Source organism: Helianthus annuus, chromosome 5 (assembly GCF_002127325.2).
Source record: "Helianthus annuus cultivar XRQ/B chromosome 5, HanXRQr2.0-SUNRISE, whole genome shotgun sequence".
Taxonomy (NCBI): domain Eukaryota; kingdom Viridiplantae; phylum Streptophyta; class Magnoliopsida; order Asterales; family Asteraceae; genus Helianthus; species Helianthus annuus.
In genome coordinates, this window is record NC_035437.2 from 105869992 (window position 1) to 105884464 (window position 14473).

At 42.1% G+C, this 14473-nt stretch overlaps 1 non-coding gene across 1 annotated transcript; it reads right to left on the minus strand.

Annotated features, from left to right (window-relative positions):
* Positions 1 to 1025: 1025 nt before the first annotated feature.
* LOC118492650 lies at positions 1026 to 1132 on the minus strand. Its single transcript, XR_004894653.1, has one exon. It is a non-coding gene; the product is annotated as a small nucleolar RNA R71 (small nucleolar RNA).
* Between the last annotated feature and the right edge of the window lie 13341 nt (positions 1133 to 14473).

Here is a 14473-nt window from a genome sequence, read left to right on the forward strand (position 1 = left end):
TCCACGATGGGTGCACTTGCCCATATGTGTGTTTAGTATTAGTAAATATCGTGTTTTATAAATTTAAAACTTGGCTAAAGGTGTAAAAAAGGGCTTAATTATACATTAAAAATATATTACACTACACACGCATCAAGTTTTTGGCGCCGCTGCCGGGGACACAAGGATTTTAAGAAAGTTAGGAATTAACGGCCTAATCATATTTTTATTTTTTTTTAATTTTTTAGGATTTTCTTAGTTTTTCAGCTTCTGCAGAACTCAACACGGGCCGTGCCTGGTCGGACACGGGCCATGCCCAGCATCGTTACTGGCAGTTTTTAGTTTTCCAAGTTACAGAAGGCTGACCACGGGGCCGTGTCGGTGCAAAACGGGGCCGTGTCCAACTTCCAGTAACTGGGATCTGGAAAACAATTACTGTAACTCCGACCACGGGCCGTGTTCGCTGAACACGGGGCCGTGGTGAACCTTCTGACCAGCCTTCTTTTCTGTTTTTATTGCAGGACTTGGAACCAGACGCCAATCCCACATAGTGTATGAGCTCCAGTTCTAATAAGGACATAAAAGAACCTCTAGAAGAACCCGAACGCTTTCTTAGAAAAAGATTAAAAGCTAAAAACCAAGAGAAAGTTTCGGGTGATCCACCTCCAATGGCGGACCAACGTACCCTCATGGATTATCCACGACCCACCGTAGGTAATCTAGGCGCCGCTATCAATGCTCCGAATGTTGAAGCTAATAACTTCGAACTTCGGCCGCATTTGATACAAATGCTCCATAACTCCGCAACCTTCCATGGGCTTGCGGACGAAGATCCCCATCTACATATTACTAATTTCTTAGAAATATGTGATACCTTTCGGATCAATGGAGCATCAAATGACGCCATCCGCCTCCGAATGTTTCCTTTCTCACTAAAAGACCGAGCGAAAGCTTGGCTTAACGCCCTCCCAGCTGGATCGGTAAACACCTGGGATGAACTAGCCCAAAAATTTCTATATAAGTATTTCCCTCCCGCTAAAACGGCTAAATTAATGACTGAAATTAATACATATTCACAAGAGGACAGGGAATCCTTATATGAAACTTGGGAAAGGTTCAAGGAGCTATTACGCAAATGTCCACATCATGGCCTTGCGATATGGCAACATGTATCCACTTTCTATAATGGACTGTTGCCACACACAAGGCAGACACTTGATTCTAGCTCCGGGGGACTTTTAGGTAATCGACGCCCGCATGAAATATATAATCAAATTGAGGAAATTGCTCAAACCAATTTTCAATGGCACACCCCTCGAGGCAATAAATCTATTGCCCCGGGCGCCCATAAGGTCGATGAAAGCACTTCTTTACAAGCCCAAATCGAGGCCCTTTCTTCAAAAATAAAAAAATTGGAAATGACAAAAACAGTCTCGGTTATGGCTTGTGAAGGGTGTGGTGAGCCACATGAAAATTGGAGTTGTATGAAAGAAACGGACGATCAACAGGAATCGGTAAACTACATTGATAATAGACCTAGGCCGTTGGGTCCTCCAACGGGCACTTACAACCAAGGATGGCGAAACCACCCAAACCTTGGTTGGAGAGAACCCGGCAATAGTAGTAACCAACAAACCCAACGAACAAACTTTCAACAACCGAGAAATGAGTCACAAAATTTCACTCAACAACAAAGTGGACGAGAAAGGCTTGAAGATACTGTATCTCGCCTCATCTCCGACACTGAAAAGAAAAACTCGGAAAGATTTCTACAATTAGAATCAAATTTTAGAAATCAACAAGCTAGTATTCAAAACATAGAAAAACAATTAAATCAAATAGCTCAAAATTTTACTGAGAGACCACAAGGCGCATTACCTAGCAATATCGAAACAAACCCAAAAGCACAAGTTCACCTCATCACGCTACGAAACCGCACCGTGGGGCCTGCAGAAGCGCCGCCACCGACAGAAGAAACGGTACCCCCACCTCTGCAGGAGAAGAACTCCCCTCCGTCACCAAAGCCTACCAAGGCTACTCGAGTTCCGTATCCCGGTAGGTTAATTCGTCAAAAGACCAATGAGCAATTCGCGAAGTTCGAAAGTCTATTAAAACAATTGCATGTCAATATTCCTTTTATTGATGTCCTAACCCAAATGCCCAAATACTCTAAGTTCATGAGGGACTTCCTCACTCATAAAAAGAAAATTGAAACTTTGCAATTAGTTAAATTAGGCGAAGAATGCTCTGCCCTCGTACTCAATAAACTTCCCCAAAAGAAAATCGATCCCAGAAGCTTCACGATTCCCTGCTCAATCGGGGAATCCCCCGTTTGTAATGCACTAGCCGACCTTGGGGCTAGCATTAACCTCATGCCCTCATCAATGTTTAAAAGACTCGGCCTAGGAACAACGAGTCCTACAAAAATGAGCATACAACTTACTGATCGATCCGTCAAATTCCCGCAAGGTGTCATTAAAAATGTCTTGGTAAAGGTAAGTAAATTCGTCTACCCAGCCGACTTTGTCATACTCGATATGGAGGAAGACACCGAGGTCCCCCTCATACTAGGGAGACCATTTCTGGCCACCGCGCAAGCAGTGGTAGATATGAATGACGGAACACTCACCTTGAGGTATGGGGATGATGAAGTAAAATTCGGAGTAGGGAAGAGAATAGAGGATGACGACCCGGTCAATTACATGAAGGTTATTGATTCGAGTTTGGATGCTGCTCTCCGATGGTGTAACATGGGACGCCAAGCATCCCACTCAGAAAATATATAACCTCACATTGGGTCTAGCCAAGGACCCTTATAAACGTGGCGCACCATGGAGGCATTCCGCGGAATTATCATTAGTTTAGTTTAATATTTTAGTTTTAATTTGCAAGAATAAAACACACTCATGGTGGTAATGGATGAAAAAGGGAACGAGAAAAATGGCCCCATGCACAAGAACGAAGCAACCCGACACAAATCTCCATTACAGAAGGCTCAAGACGGGCCGTGCTCAACCAACACGGCCCCGTGTTGAGCCACCTGCAGAAAAAACGCCCAGTTCAGGTAACTGGACACGGGCCGTGTTCACCAGACACGCCCCGTGTCCAGGCTTCTGTCTCATTTCTTTAATTTCTGTTACTAGCACCTGAACACGGGGCCGTGTCTGGTCCCCACGGGGTCGTGTCCAGACTGCCAGTAACATAAATCTTTGCTTTTTAACACCACATTACACATCCAATCAATCTAAAAATTTATTTTTGGGACACATTGAGGACAATGTGTAATTTAATTGTGGGGGGGAAGCTAACACCTTGAAATTTTGCAAGTCCTAACAACAAGCCTTAAACAAAACTCTATTGGAACCGCTAAACACCCCAAATTTTTTCAAAAATTTTCATTTTTTTTTTTACTTGTCTAAAGTTTAAGTTAGGAATCCCAAGATTAATAAGGTTATATTTTTATAAAATTTACAACCGAGAGCGTCGTGAAACAAGAACCAACATAAGAAAATTATGAAACGGCATAACAAGTCTAGTTAAAATTTGATTATATATACTTGATCACATTAAAAACCCATTCCCACAAAAGTGAGTTTTGAGCCTTTATTGAGCAAACAAATTTACATTCTTAGACTAAATGCTCATTTTTCATTTCTTGTGTGAATAGCCGCTTGGTTCTTACAACTCTAGAACTTGCCAAGACGATTCATTCCCGGTCCTTACCAACTTAAACCCAAGTAAGTAAATGATGGAGGCATTAGGACTAACCATTTTTCTTTCTACACCATTATTTTTCAATTTTTTTTTACCACCTACCCAAAATCCCCCTAGTTAACCCCTTTGAGCCTAAACCTTTCGTTTCTTTACCCTAAACCCTTTTTACCCACCAAAAACCCTTTTTATTTTTCACCCTTTATTTTAGTAACAAGCTCGGTTTTTCGCAAGCTCGTTCTTCTATGTGACTGAAAAAAAAAATTTGATGAAGTTAAAAACAAACAAAGCTATGCAAACAAAAGCTTGTTTGGAGAAATACTTCAAAATAAAAAGTCACTAAAAACAAAGTGTGTTACGAAAACCAACGCTTTTTACGCTTTTCGCCCTTTTACTAACCACTAACCCAACCACCCACCTTTAGCCCAAGCCTAACCCTTCACCCAAAAAGTCCTCTTGATATTTACAAAGGTATAAAGTTAAAAAGGAGGAGGATTGATTGCTTGGCAAGCCTATGGTAAGCGTAAGTTCCATGCCGCTCTCGAGTGATTCACTAAAAAATTACACCTTCGGCCGAGTGTTGAGTGATTTCTCCCGTGAGGTATGTGAACTTGTATATAAATGAAATTTAAAAAAAAGGCATGTTATGCCCAAATAAGTAATTTATCTTATGAAACGTTCTAAATAAATCATAACGAATAGGATTGTAAATAAATAAAAATAAAACCCAAAAAAATTCTTGGATTCCCGACACTCTATGACAAGCCAAAAACCTTCTCTTCTACCCATTCCATTTGGGAGTGTAAGCCACATTTAAAGAGTTTTGCTTGAGGACAAGCAAAAGTTCAAGTGTGGGGGTATTTGATGTGTGTAAAATGCAACATATAAATTACATCAAATGAGGCATAAAACTAACCCTTTTAAGTACTAATGTTGGAAAAAGAGTGTTTTTGTCTTCCTTTTGTATTTTCAGGATTAAATGAGCTCAAATTCACAAAAGAAGCAAAAAGACAGCTAATTCTAACATAAATACAAGAAAAGGAACAAAAGTAGACTGCCCGAACCCTCAACGGCATCCTCCCAAGCAAAGAAGAGAAAACAGAAGACTGAACACGCCCCGTGCTCAGCCAGCACGGGGCCGTGCCCAAGAAGCAGCAGAAAAGACAAACCTGTAGAAGCTTCTATTGCCCACCACGGGGCCGTGTCCAGTGAGCACGGGGGCGTGGCGAAAGTACAGCAGGCGCATTAATTGTAATTGCGAATTACAATTAATGAAGAGAGAGAGTGTGTCAGACGGGCACGGGGGCGTGTCCACCGGACACGGGGCCGTGCCCAGCCTTCTGTTCAGCCTATAAATAGGAGTGCTTGGTTTCATTCCAACTCATCCCTTGGCACACCACCTCTCTCACACTTCATCCACCACCCACCACCACCATAACACCATCATCCACCACCATCATCCATTGTCCATCGTAGAGTGGGTGAGTCGTCTCGGGATCCAAGATTGATAGTAAGAGTTCTTGACAATCAAGGCCATGTTTGCCTAAGTCTCTTACATCACTTGGTGAAGACAAGTGTTTAGTATAATACTTTTTATTTTTAATCTTTTGCACTTTTTATTTGGTTTTGTATTAATGACTTTAATAACTAGTTGCTTATGTTGAAGGTGATCTTTCCTTATCGTTTGTCCGTGGTGTCTTGGCATTATTTTACTGTCTATATAAAATAAAAGATTTTCACCATTCATATCTCCACGGTCTATATGGAGGTATGTTGGCTACCTGGTCGGGGGTTAAGGGAACGGTTTGGTAAGGATCTTGCCCTTGTTCAGCGTTTAGAGGTCCTGCAAGGGACCTGGGTCAAATTTAGTAGGATCTCCTTCAATGCCCATAGGTATTGGATGGCGGGGATCCAAACTCTTTGACCCCCTCATAAGTTAACTACTATTAATACTATAACCCGGCTATTTAGGACTGTATCCCTGCTGACTCAGACTACTTAGCTGTAACACCTCGAATTTTTGTGTCCAATGATGTGTTAACACGTGTCATTTGTTTACACGTGGCATCTATAATAAATAAAGGACTAATTTTGACAAACCTTGAAAGTATATAAATTCGAGGGTTATAAATGTCAACAAGGGTAAATATACTGTATAGTATCCCTAAATAATGCTTAAACCTTCAAACGAATAATCTATAGATCGTACAAAAATAAAACGCGGAAGAAAGCGAGAGATTACAAACTACAGGGGTTAACTGTGTCAACATGTTTAATAATACCTCTGAGTGACCCTTTAACGTCCCAAAGACTTTGTAACGGTATTATACCCTCACTAAAATAATATATATAAATTTCGCGAAGTTTCGATATGAAACGAGAAAGATACGATCGAATTCGTAGAAGAAGGGTTAAAAGCGTCAACAGTGAAAGTTAAGGCTTTCCAATATAAATAATAAATAAACCGGGGACTTAATAATGCGGGTAATTAACACGAGGCCCCTATCGGTAAATAACCGAGGGCCAAACCGCAAAGTTACCCCTTCAAATCCGAAAGGTCAGGCAAATCATTACGAAAGATTTCGTTATTAATGGCCCGATTCTGATAATCATGACAAAAGATTTAAAAATTCAGAAAATATAACCTTAGGCGACCCGCGTGAAGTTTCAACATAAGTTGAGGCGGGCCGCGAGCCTCCCTTATAACTCGCCTGATTTCTTAACTTTAGGCGACCCGCGTTAAAAAGCATGGGATCTCCCATGCGGGCCGCGTAAAGTGCCCAGATGCAGAAAAATGGTAACTACTTGGCTTTTGGAACTTGTGAACGATTATGCATGTAATTATGGGGCATGGGCACCCTACAAATGACCCATACATTTAGGGGACAACTACCCATCAGCTCTGGACTGATAGTAGAGCTTGTAATGATCATAAGTGGCCTTCTTTGGCTATAAATAGCCACTTCTTGTGCATTACCAATCACACAACTCAAAAACACTTATAACTGATCATTCAAGAGCTCTCTAGCTTTCCCTTCTGTTCTCTCATCAAGAGTTAACTTCTGTAAGTCGTTCATAACCATTTTGGCTTCACATTTCCATAGTTATAGCCTATAAACGCAACCGTCGTAACTAACGGTTGTCATTGCAATATCTTGCAAATGATTCAGTCTTATGACGAATCAAAAATGGTTATGAGTTGGTATTCATGTGGGTATTAAACCTCTAAAATGGGTCCCCCTGATCACCACTCTAACTATGTCAATTATCGAGTCAAACGTGCGGTTAAAAAGTCAACAGAAAGCTATTTTGGCGATTTATGCATAATCTGTAATATATATGTTATGGAACCTGTTTTGATAATCATAAAACATGATAATAAGTATATAAACATGTTTGCGCTCGTTTGAATCGATCATTTGCTATATAGAACCGGTTCGGAGCCGAAAGTCGCATAAGTTTGACTTTTGCTTTGACTTCAGTTCTGACCCGTTTTAGTGAGGTATAAATATACCCTAGGACTCTCTTAGGACCAGGTCACATGTTGGTATAAGCCTCTGTGGTCGGTTCATGAGTTATCCAAGTCTTTAGCGCATTTCCGTCATTCGCCTAAAAGTTGACCGTAACGGCCTTTTAAAATTAAAACGAGTATTTCGGACACGTGAACGGACCAAAACCTTGCTTGTTAAATTATAAGCATGTCCCTAAAGTTTCACGTCAATCCGAGGTCTAGAATGAGAGTTATGCTAAAAGGCGCACTTTTAAGAAAGTTTTGTAATTAACGGCGCAATTAGCATAACGCCCATCTAACCCAAGTTTTCGTCACCAAAACTTTTACCCACTGTGGTAAAATAATATTTTGGGAATTTTAAAGATTTTTAATAATTTTTACCTTGCTCATAACCTGCGGTTATGGCTACGGTTCGGTAAATACCGAATATGCCCTTTTTGGCCAAAACGGGAGTTCTACAAGGTCTTTTGACCCGATTCCAGTTGCTACTAATTTTAAATAATAAATAAAGTATTTTAAGCTTTATAAACTGTTCGGGAAACTCAGATTTCCTGTAGAACTCGAAAATCCCTTTTAAAGTCTTTAAAATGACCGAAAAGCCCCTACGGGGCATAATATTAACTTAAACTCGTTACGGGCATTACGGAAGGTATCCTACTGATACCAGAATACTTTTAAGGCATATTGACTTAGGAAATAAGCGTACGACTCTTATGGTTAACCGTTTCGCCTATTCGCGCACACGGTACGGCTCATGAAACTAGTTTTCGTGCAATAGCCGATACGGGTCAAATTATACTATTTGAACCCCAAAATCCAGAGTATGAACTATAAACCCATATGAAACAAGTCTCTGAACTTGTTGGGTCCAAATCATACTCCATTCTCGGTTTTCGCCTTTTCGTGCGAATTAACCATATCTATATATCGGAATCAACCGGTTTAAGCTACGGCTAATATAAGGACCGTTAGGATTCTAAGAGGTTAATTAAAACCTTCGTTCCAGATTAGGAGCCCCAGTAAAAGCTATCGGTGACTTGATCTAAATTAAGGATTAATACTTGCAAAGGTAAATACTTTTGACTTATTTCCCCTATATGGGCTTGGGTTACGGTATATTAATACCGCTTGATTGAGCATTATATACTTCCATCGCTTAGGTGGTTAATTGATTAAATATGATTGGCTCATTTAAACAGTTTTGTTGCTTATAAGCCTTTGGGGGGTTTAATGACCGTTGTCCCGGATATCCTCGGCATCATTTTACGAAATGGCCACGACCATCGACATCCCGGTGTAGGCGTACACCCGGTATAAAGTGTCGACATTAAAACTAAAAGACGTAGCCGTTGGTTTCTGTACTACGGTTTTACGCAAACGTGGTGTGTCTATAAATCTTTAACCCGGCACGACCCGGGCTACTGAACGCATAAAAGAACATGTAAAACGTTCACAAGATAATTATGAATTTTCCCAAGTTATAAAAGAGTTTGTGCCTTGTGCATTCAAATCAATTTTAATAAACATTTTCAAATGTGTCAGTTGAATGTATTTACCAGTGTAAACTGACGTATTTTCCCCAAAAAGATTAAGTGCAGGTACCTAAACGTAATTGGCTGGTATTAGCTCCCTAGCGTCGGGATAAGCCTCGCAAGCTTGATTGCAGTATCTAATGGAACAATACTTTATCTTTATTTACGATCCACTGTGGATATTCAACTTCTGTAATACATTGATATTATCATCAGAGGTTGAAATTTATATATTTATCTTATGCTTCCGCTGTGCATTATATAATTGTGTGGTTTGACTATATTGTTGCCAACATCGTCACGGTAATCCCCCACCGGGCCCACCGGTGAGACACGTGGAAATCGGGGTGTGACAGGTTGGTATCAGAGCCAACATTGAGTGAATTAAACACTATCCTAATGTGTTTAATCTCAGTGACACAATTGCACATACTTGAGTCTAGACAAGAACTTAGGACAAATTCGGATTTATACTCCTTTTTGTCTTTATTTTTCGATTTGATTTTTAATAAGTTTTGGAGCAGGAAAATGCCACCTGTTATATTTCGAGGAAGAGGAAGGGGACGAAGAGGCCGAGGAGAAATCGTGACACATCACGATCAAGAAGCTGGACCATCTGGTACAAGACATCCTTCGATGACACGGAGCGAAGAGCCACAACGACGAAGAGATCTTTACGAACCAGCGAGGCATTCCACTTCGCACAGCTCAACGCCATCCTACCGGCACTCCTTTGGGCCAGATTCAGAAAATAATCCCAACAACCCACAACCTTCCTTCATACCTCTACAACGTTCGGTATCGCACCGAAACTACGACGACCCTAGTCCATACTACGTAGCTCAGTTTAATCCGGCTGACTACATACAGGAACCTTCAGGTTTTGTTCCACTAGGGCCACAAGACCATTTTTCTGAAGATCCCATGGAGGAAGATGAGGATCCAACTGAACCAGCTCGTGGTACGCCCACGCATCCGATAGAAGTATCTGATGGATCTTCATATCATGGTCCACAATATCAAGGCCCAGACAGCTTTATGGCCTTGTTTGACCGACATGAGTGGTACAACACACCATCTCATCAGACATCGCAACCGAGACATCCACAGGATCCCTCTGAGGATTCACGCTTTGAGGCAGTTACGCCACCACCTCCGCCACCGGCACAACCAGTTATACCTGATCCGCCGAGGCGTAGGAGGACCAATGCTCGTATGTCTACACGAGGAGGAGGGGGTAACCACTTCAGCACTCCTCGACATTCTAGTAGTAGCCACTATCCGCCACTACATGAAGAAGGACCTTCAAGTCCTATACAGGAAGCGAACTCCGCACCTACTGCACGAAATTCGCCACCATTTGGGTATGACCAACCCATACCAGCTTACACAGGTCCAACGGCTTACAACCCGTTTGAACCGTCACAAGCACAATACAACTACGGCTATGAGCGCGACCCATATGTGGTGTCGGCTAGATATAATGCGCGCTACCCTGACGGAGCACATGGAAACATGGGACCACCGGACTACTCAGCTCATGGGTATCCAATACCTCCCAGACCTCCAGTTCCGCATCAAGCGCCACAACCACGATTTTCTCCTCCTGAACAGGAAGAAATACTCCATCGACTAGATCGAGTGGAGAGAGAGTTCGAGGAAGAGAAGAAAAGTCACCGAGGATTTCTCAAGGGCTTGGCGAACCTACTAAAGGGCAAGAAGAAGAAACGTGACCACTAGCCCTTAATAGTTGTACTACTGTAATTTCTACTTTAAAATAAGTCCCTGCGTGGACAACTTATCGTATTTCAGTCCCTACGTGGACTTATCTTTAGTCCTTGCATGGACACCTATCTCATGTTAGTCCCTGCGTGGACTTGTCACTTATTTTTAAACCTCTCTGGAGGTATGTATTATTTGAAAGACCCGTTTAGGGCAATATGTAATTGTATTTGAGATTTTGGAATGTATGTTATGAGTTTTGTTTTAATATATATAAAAAAATAAATCAAAACCATTCCTTTTATATTGATCTGCCTAATAAAGAATCTTAAGGGGGTGAAACCTAGCTTGGGGTCTTTTAAGATCAGTCAAGATGGTACGACCTAGCTGAAAAGATTCTGATTCCCTGTTAACCTCTGTACGCATGTTAACATTCATGGCAGATGTGATTCGTTATAATCACGCACGTCATTCCTATACAATAATCCTTTAAGGATTTCAAAACCCAACTAAATGATATATAAATCGTGGGTTAAATCACCAACAAAGGTGATCAATATTATAAAGACATCCATTTAGCGATGCAATGCCTACGGGCCAATATTATAAAGACATCCATTTAGCGATGCAATGCCTACGGGCCAATATTATAAAGACATCCATTTAGCGATGCAATGCCTACGGGCCAATATTATAAAGACATCCATTTAGCGATGCAATGCCTACGGGCCAATATTACAAAGACATCCATTAGTGATGCAGTGCCTACGGGCCAGTATTATTAAAACATCCATTAGTAATGTAGTGCCTACGGGCCAATATTATCAAAACATCCATTAGTGATGTAGTGCCTACGGGCCAACCATATTGAGACATCCATTAGAGGTGTAGTGCCTATGGGCCATAATAATTGTCTTAAGAGACAAAAGGCAGTAGTAGTCTATGACTCTCTGTCAGAAAGAGATAAAAGAACTACGGTTCAACTCTCTATGCCCTTGATTCTATGAAATCTCGGCTAACATTATAAAACATCATCATGATTAGGCTTTGTGCCGCCAATACTATTTATATAGTTGAAATAGGAGATATTCAGATCCTAATATATAATGAAATAATAAGTTAACCAGATATGGTCTCTGTACCATGGTTGACAAATTGTCATAAAAGACAATTTTATAATAATCTCCTAAATTAAAATTTTGTTATCTTCTGTAACAGATTCAAGTTACAAATGGCGGATCCCAATGGAGAGGACAGCCACACAAACGAAGATGACTATGACAATGCGTCAGTACATTTGACAGGCGCACAACTAAAGGCTCTGATCAACAATGCTGTCCAGGCAGCGATTGATCGTCAAAATACTGAGTCTCAAGGCAGATCTGTGTCAAAACCACACTCTAAACCAAAGACACACTCCAAACCACCCTCTGAACCCAAGAAAGATGACGACAAGCATTCGTCTACTGAGCACAGCGTTCACCGTGATAGAGAATATACGGATGCGTCCAGTGCTAAGGGTTGCACCTACAAATACTTTGTATCATGTAAGCCCCGTGAATTTACAGGGGAGAAAGGTGCGGTTGATTGTATCACCTGGCTGGACGAGATGGACACGATTGTGGACATCAGCGGGTGCGCTGAGAGGGACGTGGTTAAGTTTGTGTCCCAATCATTCAAGGGCGAGGCCCTGGCATGGTGGAGAGCTCTGGTGCAGGCTTCAGGTAAGTCTGCCTTGTATAAAATGTCATGGGGGGAGTTTATTACCCTCATAAAAGAAAACTACTGCCCTCAGCACGAGGTTGAGAAGATTGAGGCTGATTTTGTCTCACTAGTGATGACAAACCTGGATTGTCAAGCTTATCTGACAAGCTTTAACACTATGTCACGCCTGGTGCCATATCTTGTGACACCAGAACCTAGAAGGATTGCCCGTTTCATTGGGGGCTTAGAGCCGGCGATCAAGGCCAGCGTAAAGGCCTCTAGGCCAACGACCTTCAGGTCAGTTACTGACCTCTCCTTGTCTCTTACACTTGATGCTGTCCGTCTGAGGGCACAAAGGAGCAAGGAGGCTGAAAAGCGAAAACGTGAGGATGATACCTCACGAAAGTCCGGTAAAAAGCACCGTGGAAACGGTGAGGGCAAGAGAGGGTCGGAGGCAAGAAAGGAGGGGCAAGCTGATGGAAGACCTTACTGCAAGGTCTGCAAGAAACCTCACTCCGGGAAGTGTAGGTTTGCGTCTGGTTCACAGTCGCAACAAAGGACTCCACCCTGTGGGCTATGCAAGTCCAAGGAGCATAAGACAGTGGAGTGCAAAAAGATAAAGGACGCAACCTGCTATAATTGTAATGAAAAGGGGCACATAAAGAGTAATTGCCCGAAGTATGCCAAGAAGGCGGAAGAAACGAAGAAATCAAATGCGAGAGTTTTTCGCTTGGATGCAAAGGAAGCGGTCAAGGACGACAATGTGCTTACAGGTACTTTTCTCGTAAATAATATATTTGCAAGAGTACTGTTCGATTCTGGCGCTGACAAGTCCTTTGTAGACCAGAAATTTTGCCAACTACTAAATATGCCAATCAAAACCCTTGACGTAAAATACGAAGTAGAGTTAGCAGACGGCACGATAGAAACCGTCTCTACTATTCTAGAAGGATGTGAAATATCCATTAGGAACCATTCTTTTCCTTTATCTCTACTTCCTTTCAAACTTGCGGGTTTTGACATCGTGCTAGGCATGGACTGGTTATCCCATAACCAGGCCCAAATCATTTGCGGAAAGAGGCAAATAGTCTTAAAGACTCCGAGTGGTGAATCTCTTACCATTCGAGGGGATACGCATTACGGATTGCCCGAAGACGTATCTATGCTGAAAGCTTCAAGGTGTTTGAACAGAGGCTGTGTAATTTACATGGCTCAGGTGATAATTGAAGAACCAAAGCCGAAGATCGAGGATCTTCCTGTCATTTCTGAATACCCCGAGGTTTTTCCTGAAGAACTACCTGGTTTGCCACCAGATAGACAAGTGGAGTTCAGAATTGACATCATTCCTGGAGCAGCTCCGATAGCCAGAGCACCTTACAGATTAGCGCCAACGGAAATGAAAGAACTGAGGACCCAGTTGGATGAACTGCTGGCGAAAGGTTTTATCAGACCTAGTTCATCTCCCTGGGGAGCTCCTGTCCTTTTTGTAAAGAAGAAGGACGGGTCGATGCGGTTGTGCATCGACTACGAGAGCTGAATAAAGTTACCATAAAGAATAGATATCCTTTACCAAGGATCGATGATCTATTCGATCAGCTGCAAGGAGCAAGCTACTTCTCCAAGATCGACTTAAGGTCGGGTTATCATCAACTAAGGGTCAGAGATGAAGATGTACACAAGACTGCATTTAGGACTCGCTATGGTCATTACGAGTTCCTAGTGATGCCTTTTGGGCTCACAAATGCACCGGCTGCGTTCATGGATCTCATGAATCGCGTTTGCAAGCCATACTTGGATAAATTCGTCATAGTCTTCATCGACGATATCCTTATCTATTCCAAAAGCCAAGATGACCACGAGAAGCACCTCCGTTGCATTCTCGAATTACTACAACGTGAGAAACTCTACGCCAAATTCTCGAAATGTGAATTCTGGCTACGAGAGGTTCAGTTTTTAGGACACGTTGTGAGTGAGCGTGGTATCCAAGTGGATCCCGCTAAGGTAGAGGCAGTCATGAACTGGCAAGAGCCAAAGACGCCTACCGAAATCCGTAGCTTCCTGGGTTTAGCAGGATACTACCGAAGATTTATTGAAAATTTTTCAAGGATTGCTGCGCCCTTGACTTCCTTGACCAAGAAGAAAGAAAAGTACATTTGGGGCCCGAAGCAGCAAGAGTCCTTTGAAATACTGAAGCAGAAGCTAAGCAACGCACCTGTGTTGACCTTACCTGAGGGTACAGATGAATTCGTAGTTTACTGCGATGCATCACACACGGGCATGGGGTGTGTGCTTATGCAGAAGGGCAAGGTGATTG